Source organism: Magnolia sinica, chromosome 1 (assembly GCF_029962835.1).
Source record: "Magnolia sinica isolate HGM2019 chromosome 1, MsV1, whole genome shotgun sequence".
NCBI lineage: Eukaryota > Viridiplantae > Streptophyta > Magnoliopsida > Magnoliales > Magnoliaceae > Magnolia > Magnolia sinica.
The window spans coordinates 40,026,238-40,036,085 of record NC_080573.1 but is presented as its reverse complement, the minus strand read 5'-3'; the positions used below and the strand labels follow the sequence as shown (position 1 = coordinate 40,036,085).

General features: G+C 41.3%; 1 non-coding gene across 1 annotated transcript; it reads left to right on the top strand.

Annotated features, from left to right (window-relative positions):
* The first annotated feature begins 9,463 nt into the window (after positions 1–9,463).
* Positions 9,464–9,570, top strand: LOC131221923 (small nucleolar RNA R71). Its single transcript, XR_009159668.1, has one exon. It is a non-coding gene; the product is annotated as a small nucleolar RNA R71 (small nucleolar RNA).
* Positions 9,571–9,848: the final 278 nt, after the last annotated feature.

The window sequence follows — 9,848 nt, the reverse complement described above, 5'->3', positions numbered from 1 at the left end:
TATAGGCAAGCCCTCCTTCATTAGCTCGATATGTTCCCTGTATCAACGGAGTGACCTCAAATATAAACTATCGAGAATAACGATGTCTCGGTCTTGAGGGTGGATGACCATGAGGTACCAATAATTGTTGGCGTGGTTGATTAATACGTATGCATGTCCATGTTTGACAAAATAAGATATCATTATAAAAATTATAGAAATGGGTACGCCCAGCGTTGATAACTTGTAACGACATCATTACCTATTCATACTACCACATGGGCTTCCGCCTTTTTTGAGGTTTAACAATGTCGTTCATAGTGAGTTTCTCTACTTGTAATGTTACACGCTCTTCGTCGTTGCCAATGTCCCGATATATTTTCAATGTCGACATTTAGAATTCGAGACATGGCTATTACAGACAAAATACCAAATTAGGACATATATCTTATAATCAAATAACATAATAACCATGATACAATTCATATAATTACAAAAAAAATTAAAACGTAGGGCAGAACTTGTAGTCCTGAGTATATAAAGCAGGAAATGAACTATGCCTTCTCTCCAACAAATCAATGTACTTATCAATAGCTTAATCAATAAAGATGGCGAATTAAGCTCTACTCAAATATAAGAGTTGAATACACATAGATGTATGTATGTGAATTATTTACCACGCTATCAACTCATGCATCTTTCTCCCATATGGTCCTGAATCAAATAAATTCCACCGAATCTTTGTTTTTGTTGGCCCAACTATCTAATTCATGCAGTTCGTCCTCCGATATAACCCTAAATGGATCAATCTTGACCTGGAAGGGTATCAGAGAAGTACACAATTCTATCAGTTTCCAATAGTCGGTGACGTTATTTGGAGTTGTTTGAATGACAGAGATGGAAGTAAATGGAGAACGCTTGTAGACAGATGACTTCACGACCCTCTTAGTTTTCCTCTTATAGATTGGAATGGATCACAGTGATTTCTCACATGTATTAACGTTTAATGCATCCGAGTGTTGAACATCTACCTCTCCGTTCCCCTAGTCCTTGCCTTCCAAATCCTCATCCTCCTTCTCAAACTCTTCCTTCTCCTTCTCTAACTCCTCCTTCCAAAACTGCATATTTTCTATAAGAAACATCTCTATCTGCTTCTTCAACTCCACCTTACCCTCCTACAACTCTTCCTTCTCCTTCTTCAATACCTCATTCTTGATCATCAATTCTTCTTTCTCCCTCATTAGCATTTCCCTCTCCATCTTCAAAACCACCCTCTCATTTAACTCTTCCTCCTCTAATCTCAAGGCTTCTTTCTCTTTTAGCATTAGTTTCATCTCCTTAAGCATTAATTCTCTCTCCCTCTCCATCGATTCTTCTCTCTTTTAGCATGCGTTCCCTCTCATCGATATGTTTTTTCTTTTGCTTCAACTCTTCTCTATCTTTCTCCAATTGAAGCCTCTCCGCCTTTATCTCCTGATGAGGGTCGAATATTGCATATTAGACCCTAATCATTACCAGATTTTACGTATATGATAATGCTTAATGGAGTATTTTAATTGTATTTTTGTTACAGGATGAAGTCAGGAGCGTTAATTGAAAATTGATGTTAAAGGCATGGATTTCATGATCCAAAGTCTCCAGAGCACGGGATGGACTCCAGAGAACCCATAATGAAGATTTTACACGCATGGTCCACGTTAGAAAGGCCCGAAAAGGGTCCAGAATGCAAGATCACATGGTTCCCGCTATCCGATCAGTTCGAAACTTAATACATGAGATGAGGGCCGTAAATTAACCGTACATATTAAATTTCAGCCATTGAGGATCTCAGGAAGTGGTCCAATGGACAGATCAGCCCATTAATCTTCACTTTGGGGCCCACCTGATATTTGGAACTGTCTCAAACTTGGTTTTGGTGGTTGGAATTATATGAAGGAAAGGATGGACGGTGCAGATTTCCCACAAACATTACATTGGGCCCCACATGCGTGAGTGTGTGCGTAAAGCGCACGTGCGCTGGCACTACACCGCACCGCTGGGACGGTCAGCGACGGCAGATCCGTCCAGCGTCTCCGCAAGCCGACCGCCGTCGTCAGTTCTGGGGCCCACCTAGTGTCCAAATGGACAATCCAAACCGTCCATCCACTTCCTGGGGCAGCCATTAGCATTGCGTAGGTGGCGAAAACTTCAAATGATAGCATAGATCGGTTTTTAACCGTACAAACGCAGGATGGACGGCAAGATAGAAAGCCACGTGGGCTGCACCGAATCCACCCAAAAACCAGTCAATTCCTACTGATTTTTCGAGCTGAAACCAATGGACGGCGTGGATTCCTGTGAAAAGTCCAATAATGGACCCAACCATCATCGCAGCGTCGGTTTGGCGTCCGCGAAACGCACGGACGCTGCCAGTTTGGGCCTCACTCGTCAACTTTCCGGAAGATCTGATCCGTCCATCGTGTAGAAGGCTTCGAAAGCTTCAAAACCATGTTGACATTCCTCGCCCATGCGTACACGTGTGTGCGGTGCAGAGGCCAAAAGTAGACTGCCCCGGGACGTTCAAAATCGAGTTTTTTGAGATTGGGCTGCGCTAATGGACCTTCAAAACCACCCATTCTTGACTGAAATTTCGTTCGAATCCAATGGACGGGGTGGATTTTCCGAAAATATCTCGTGGGGCCCACGATCACGGCCGCGAAATTTGTACTCGCTGCTTCACATCCCAGGCTATAAAAGGAGAGTTTTGGACGTGGGAAAGGCATTCGGAACCATTCAGAACCATTCAGAACCAGGTGATTCCAGATCTGGAGCAAGAAAGAGAAGAAAGAGAAGAAAGAGAAGAAAGAAGAGAGAGAGATTGTTTGGTTTGATGTTTTTTTATGAATTTTATTTAATATTTTTTATGGATTTTATGGGTCACTAATCTCTCAGCTAGGGCTGAGATGAAGCCCTTAATTTGATCAAGCTCTTGTGTTGGTTGATTTACTTTGAATTTCAATTAATTTGTTTCTTTCTCTAAGTGGGCTTTATGGGTTTAAATTCTATACTTCTCCATCTATGAATTTGATTAAAGTATATATATGGATGTTGTTTGGATGCTTATTATAGGTGCTTGTGTCTGATCAAGAATAAGTTTCCTATAGAGGAAGAAACATGGTGCCTTAATGAATGTACATTCCATGTGCCCGACCAAGGATATGGGATATGTCATTCATGGCATTGCTTAAAGGAATTAGACAGTCTGTATGCCCGATTAAGGACACAGATTGTGCTTTCTCTATTTAAGTGGTATCAATCTAGATCAAGGTGAATCAACAGACAAAACAATGGTTAGGATAATTAGGGGTGGATTCGGAAGTCCTAGTGCTCTCTCTCTGATTGAATTTTCTTCCCTGTTCTTAATTAATTGTTTTTTTTTTTAAATTGTGCTTAGTAATTCATTCCATTATTTGTTGGATTAGTTAAGGAGAATCGTAGATTTGAATTGTGACGACCAGTCCTCGTGGGAACGATCTCGTAATTCGTACCGTATCTGCATTTGATTCGTATACTTGCGAGTTTAAATATCATTTAAATCGTGTTGGTTTAAATAAAACATCAAGTTTTTGTGGTTCCATTGCCGGGACTTGAACCCGGGTCTCTCGGGTGAGAGCCGAGTATCCTAACCAACGGCGTCAAAAACTTGATGTTTTATTTAAACCAACACGATTTAAATGATATTTAAACTCGCAAGTATACGAATCAGATGCAGATACGGTACGGATTACGAGATCGTTCCCACGAGGACTGGTCGTCACAATTCAAATCTACGATTCTCCTTAACTAATCCAACAAATAATGGAATGAATTACTAAGCACAATTTTATAAAAAAAACAATTAATTAAGAACAGGGAAGAAAATTCAATCAGAGAGAGAGCACTAGGACTTCCGAATCCACCCCTAATTATCCTAACCCTTGTTTTGTCTGTTGATTCACCTTGATCTAGATTGATACCACTTAAATAGAGAAAGCACAATCTGTGTCCTTAATCGGGCATACAAACTGTCTAATTCCTTTAAGCAATGCCATGCATGACATATCCCATGTCCTTTGGTCGGGCACATGGAATGTACATTCATTAAGGCACCCTGTTTCTTCCTCTATAGGAAACTTGTTCTTGATCAGACACAAGCACCTATAATAAGCATCCAAACAACATCCATATATATACTTTAATCAAATTCATAGATGGAGAAGTATAGAATTTAAACCCATAAAGCCCACTTAGAGAAAGAAACAAATTAATTGAAATTCAAAGTAAATCAACCAACACAAGAGCTGATCAAATTAAGGGCTTCATCTCAGCCCTAGCTGAGAGATTAGTGACCCATAAAATCCATAAAAAATATTAAATAAAATTCATAAAAAAACATCAAACCAAACAATCTCTCTCTCTCTTCTTTCTTCTCTTTCTTCTCTTTCTTGCTCCAGATCTGGAATCCCCTGGTTCTCAATGGTTCTGAATGCCTTTCCCACGTCCAAAACTCCCCTTTTATAGCTGCTGGATGGCTGGGGTCGGTGGCAGAGTCGTAGAAGGACTCGGAGTACAAATTTTCACAGCCGTGATCGGTGGGCCCCACAGAGATATTTTCTGGAAAATCTACCCCGTCCATTGGATTCAGAACGAAATTTCAGTCAAGAATGGGTGGTTTTGAAGGTCCATTAGCGCGGCCCACAGAAGAAATCTCAAAAAAACTCAGTTTTGAACGTCCCGGGGCAGTCTACTTTTGGCCTCTGTACCGCACACGTGTGTACGCATGGGCGAGGAATATCAACATGGTTTTGAAGCTCTCGAAGCCCTCTACACGATGGACGGATCAGATCTTTCGGAAAGTTGACGAGTGGGGCCCACTAATTTCCGCAAAAACTGGCAGCGTCCGTGCGTTTCGCGGACGCCAAACCGACGCTGCGATGATGGTTGGGTCCATTATTGGACTTTTCACAGGAATCCACGCCATCCATTGGTTTCAGCTCGAAAAATCAGTAGGAATTGACTGGTTTTTGGGTGGATTCGGTGCAGCCTACGTGGCTTTCTGTCTTGCCGTCCATCCTGCGTTTGTACGGTTAAAAACCGATCTATGCTATCATTTGAAGTTTTCGCCACCTAGGCAATGCTAATGGCTGCCCCAGGAAGTGGATGGACGGTTTGGATTGTCCATTTGGACACTAGGTGGACCTCTTCCGCGGACGCTGCAGCGGCGAGAGAGAGAGACGGGTCAGCGTTCTCGCTGACCGTCCCAGCGGTGCGGTGTAGTGCCAGCGCACATGCGCTTTACGCACACACTCACGCATGTGGGGCCCAATGTAATGTTTGTGGGAAATCTGCACCGTCCATCCTTTCCTTCATATAATTCCAACCGCCAAAACCAAGTTTGAGGCAGTTCCAAATATCAGGTGGGCCCCAAAGTGAAGATTAATGGGCTGATCTGTCCATTGGACCACTTCCCGAGATCCTCAATGGCTGAAATTTAATATGTACGGTTAATTTACGGCCCTCATCTCATGTATTAAGTTTCGAACTGATCGGATAGCGGGAACCATGTGATCTTGCATTCTGGACCCTTTTCGGGCCCCTTTGGCTTGCTTTCCTCAGATCCCAGGCGTGTAAAATCTTCTTTATGGGTTCTCTGGAGTCCATCCCGTGCTTTGGAGACTTTGGATCATGAAATCCATGCCTTTAACATCAATTTTCAATTAACGCTCCTGACTTCATCCTGTAACAAAAATACAATTAAAATACTCCATTAAGTTTTATCATATACGTAAAATCTGGTAATGATTAGGGTCTAATATGCAATATTCGACCCTCATTACAACCCCTAACCAGCATTTTGCTAGTCCCGAGCAAAACATGCGAAAAATAATTTCAGAAATAAAAGACAATTCCTGTAAACTCAAGTGACTTGTGAACAGATATCTGAGATGTGAAATTTCTAAGATTCATGAATGGTAAGTAGAATTGTCTCCTGAAATAAAGCTCACGGTAAACTTCATAATCAAGTTCAACATATTAATCCATTAATTGGAACAATTTTGAACATCGAGCTCCATGAATGTAAAGTGTAATCTCGACCTACAAACATTAAGAGATCCAATTGTCAATCTCATGATATCATTGGTAATTCGTGACAACCAAGCTTGAAACCAACATTTATTTCACAGATTAACTTTTCATTTTACCAGCCTGTGATTTTCTTTATGAGCAGTAACGCAAATGAGGGGAATCAAATTCTTACCTATAGGGAGCAAACCTATGGCGAAAACTTATTCGTCGCCTCATTTTTTTATAAGTCAACTATGGAGAATCAACTCTACACCTATAGGGAGCAAACCTATGGTGAAGATTATGTGACTTAGCCTTTTAATTCTTCTTTTTACCAAGTTAATCATTTAGTTATCGAACCAAAACTTAATGTGCAAGCGAGATGTGATATGTGAAATCATGACTCAATCAATGTTCACAACGTCTAATCATGGATTAACAATTCAAAATTGACTGTGAAATCAAGCAGATGGCCGAACCCAAGAGTCATTAGTTACCAACATCATGTATCTTATAATGTTAAAATCACAACTATCCTTCAAAATCACTTTGAATTCAATAGAAATTCAGAAAAAAATTTAAAAATTTCACAAATTTTCCTCAAGACCCAAGAAAATACTGATTAGGTACCCTAATCTCCCACCCCCAACCTAAAATCTACATTGTCCTCAATGTAAAAGAAATAATCATGCGATGCACATGGGACAACGAATAATAAAAGAGGAATGAGGGAAAGATAGTACCTGGACGGAGAATCAAGAGGCTTCCCAAAATTATCAATGTAAGAGCAAGTTAGGGCAGAAGAGAAATTAACAGAAGCAAAAATAACAAAAAGAAAAGAAAAGAAGATCCTACCTATACCACTTTCGCAGGTGCTCTCGATTGCATTTAGCGCATGCAACAAGCCTTTAAACCCCTAGGTTACCCCTAGTGGACGAGTTGTAGTCTCGTGAGGGTTTGCAGTAATGTTACCCACAAACATTGAAGTAACTAACTAAGAAAAATGAAAATGAATGAAATAAAAAGCAATACAATAAAGCAAAAGGCTGGGTTGCCTCCCATGAGCGCTAAGTTTAAGGTCTTTAGCCAGACAAGAACGGACCATGAATGAAATAATCTTTATAACCAGGGTCCGCCCAAGAAATTACCTCAACACTTTCATTAACCGATCCCAGACAAGTGATGTGAGTTCCCATGAACTGTGCTATCTGAAATAAGGCAACTGACACTGTCGTCAAATAATTTAAGGACTTCTGCTCGAACGACTTCTTCTATGTTAGGATCACGCTTCCTTTGCATGTTATGCGACATTACCACAGCATGATCCATCCATACAGTGGGGCATACTCCCTGGATTTTTTCTATCTTCCGTTCAATTGCTGCCTTATATGCTCTAAGAACATTAAGCAGCCTACTCGCCTTTGTCTTCTCAGAGTTACAAACTGTGCTGTCAGGAAGAGTCTCAGAGGGATGAAGAGGTTCCACTTTCGCTCTCCATTTTTCAGTCTCCAATATAGGAGTAGAGTCGAGCAATGCATTGACTTCATGGATGGGACTATCAATGTCAAAATCCATACCCGATTGTGCTAAGCAGGTCTCAAGAGGATCTTCAAAAGATGTACGGAAGGAGTCCTGCACAAGGCTCTCGATCATGTCCACTTCAAATATGTCATCCAAATATGAGGGTTGTTGTCTTGCATTAAAAATATTGAGTTTAATATTCATGTTACCAAAGGACAATTTTATAACTTCATTCCTGCAATTGATAATAGCATTAGATGTGGCCAAAAATGGACGACCCAAAATGACTGGGATCTGACTATGAAGATTCTGGACAGGCTGAGTATCTATAACTATGAAATCCACTGGAAAATAAAATTTATCAACCTGGATTAACACATCTTCAATAACACCCCGGGGCACCTTGACAGATCTATCAGCTAGTTGTAATGCTACCTTAGTCGGTTTCAACTCACCAAGTCCTAGCTGCTCATAAACCGAATATGGTAACAAATTGACACTCGCCCCTAAATCAAGTAATGCCTTCCCGATCTTATGATCTCCTATGCCGCAAGAAATGGTGGGAGCTCCTGGATCCCTAAATTTAGGAGGGGTGTTATGTTGAATCATGGAGCTGAGCTGCTCTGCAAGGAAGACTTTCTTATGAACATTCTGCTTACGCTTTTGAGTGCATAAATCTTTAAGAAACTTAGCGTAAGCAGGGACTTGCTTGATAGCGTCAAGCAACGGGATGTTGACTTGCACTTTTTGAAACACGTCCAAGATTTCATCAAAGTTATTTCTTTTCTTTATTGGTGCCAGACGTTGAGGAAAGGGTGCTTTGGGCACATAAGGTGGCACATTAGTGGCTCTTGGAGAGTCAGAGAGCTTTTGGATTTTGGATGCATTGGTATGGCTCTCTGCTTCATCTTGATCTTCTGTTTTAGAATTTGATTCATCCCCAGGCATCTTTATTCTGTTATCAATCTGCTTGCCTGACCTAAGGGTAGTGATCGATTTGGCCTGTTCATGATATTGCCCTTGGTTGGAATTAGAGCCAATCTCATACTGTCCCTTTGGATTAGCCTCAGGTTGGCTAGGGAACTTGCCCTTCTCTCTCTCACTCAATGTGGCAGCTAGTTGACCCATTTGTACTTTCAGCTTGGCAATGGATTGTGCATTTGCATGTAAGCTTTGCTGGTTGGCCAGTAAGGTTTGTTGGGTGTCTTTTTGGAATTGGAGAGAACTCTGCATGAAAAGATGGAGTGTATCCTCAAGAGATGGTTTCCTTGATTGTGTAGGCAGTTGTTGATATTGTGGAAACTGTTGAGGTTGTTGACTGCCAACTTGGAGGTGCGGTTGCATGGGAGGATTTCCAGATGGTCTTCCTTGTTGTGGTCCTTTTGCCCAAGAGAAATTTGGATGTCTAGCCCACCCTGGGTTGTATGTGTTCGAGTAAGGATCATTCCCAGATTTTTAAAAAGTGTTCATAGCATGAACTTGTTCAGGGAGAAGTTCTGGGAATGCTGCACCAGATGGACAAGACTGCATAGGATGGGCAGGACTAGAACATGTGGCATATGCCTCGACTTGAGCTGTTTGTGGTGGTCCACTATTTAATACCAGAGCATCAACTTTCTTTGTCAGGTTATTAAGCTTGGCGCTCAGCTCTGGCATGACTCCTATCTCATATATACCACCTCTCTTTTGTGGTTGGGGACTTCTGTCACCTCTATTTGAATAATCCCATTGCTGGGAATTTTCGCACAAGGTTTCAAAGAAGTTCCACGCTTCGACATCACTTTTGGTCATGAATGACCCTCCACTGGTGGCATCAACCATGCGACGGTTCTGTGGTGTCAGACCGTCATAGAAGTATTGAACTTGTTGCCACTTCTCAAAACCATGGTGAGGACATTTAAGAAGCAAGTCCTTCCATCTTTCCCAACATTCATGAAAGTGCTCGCCCTCTTTTTGTGTGAAGTTAGTAATTTCTCTACGGAGGGCATTGGTTTTGTGAACGGGGAAGAACTTGTTTAAGAACTTCTTAGACAGTTGGTCCCATGTAGTGATAGATCCAACTTCTAGAGAATTCAACCATGCTTTCGCCTTATCCTTCAAAGAAAAAGGAAACAGGCGTAGGTGGATCGAATTGTCTGAGAAGTTTTGGAACTTAAAGGTGGAGCAAATGTTTAAGAATTCTTTCACATGATGATATGGGTCCTCCTTGTCCAATCCATAAAAGGATGGCAACAATTGTATGACTCCAGGTTTAAGTTCAAAGT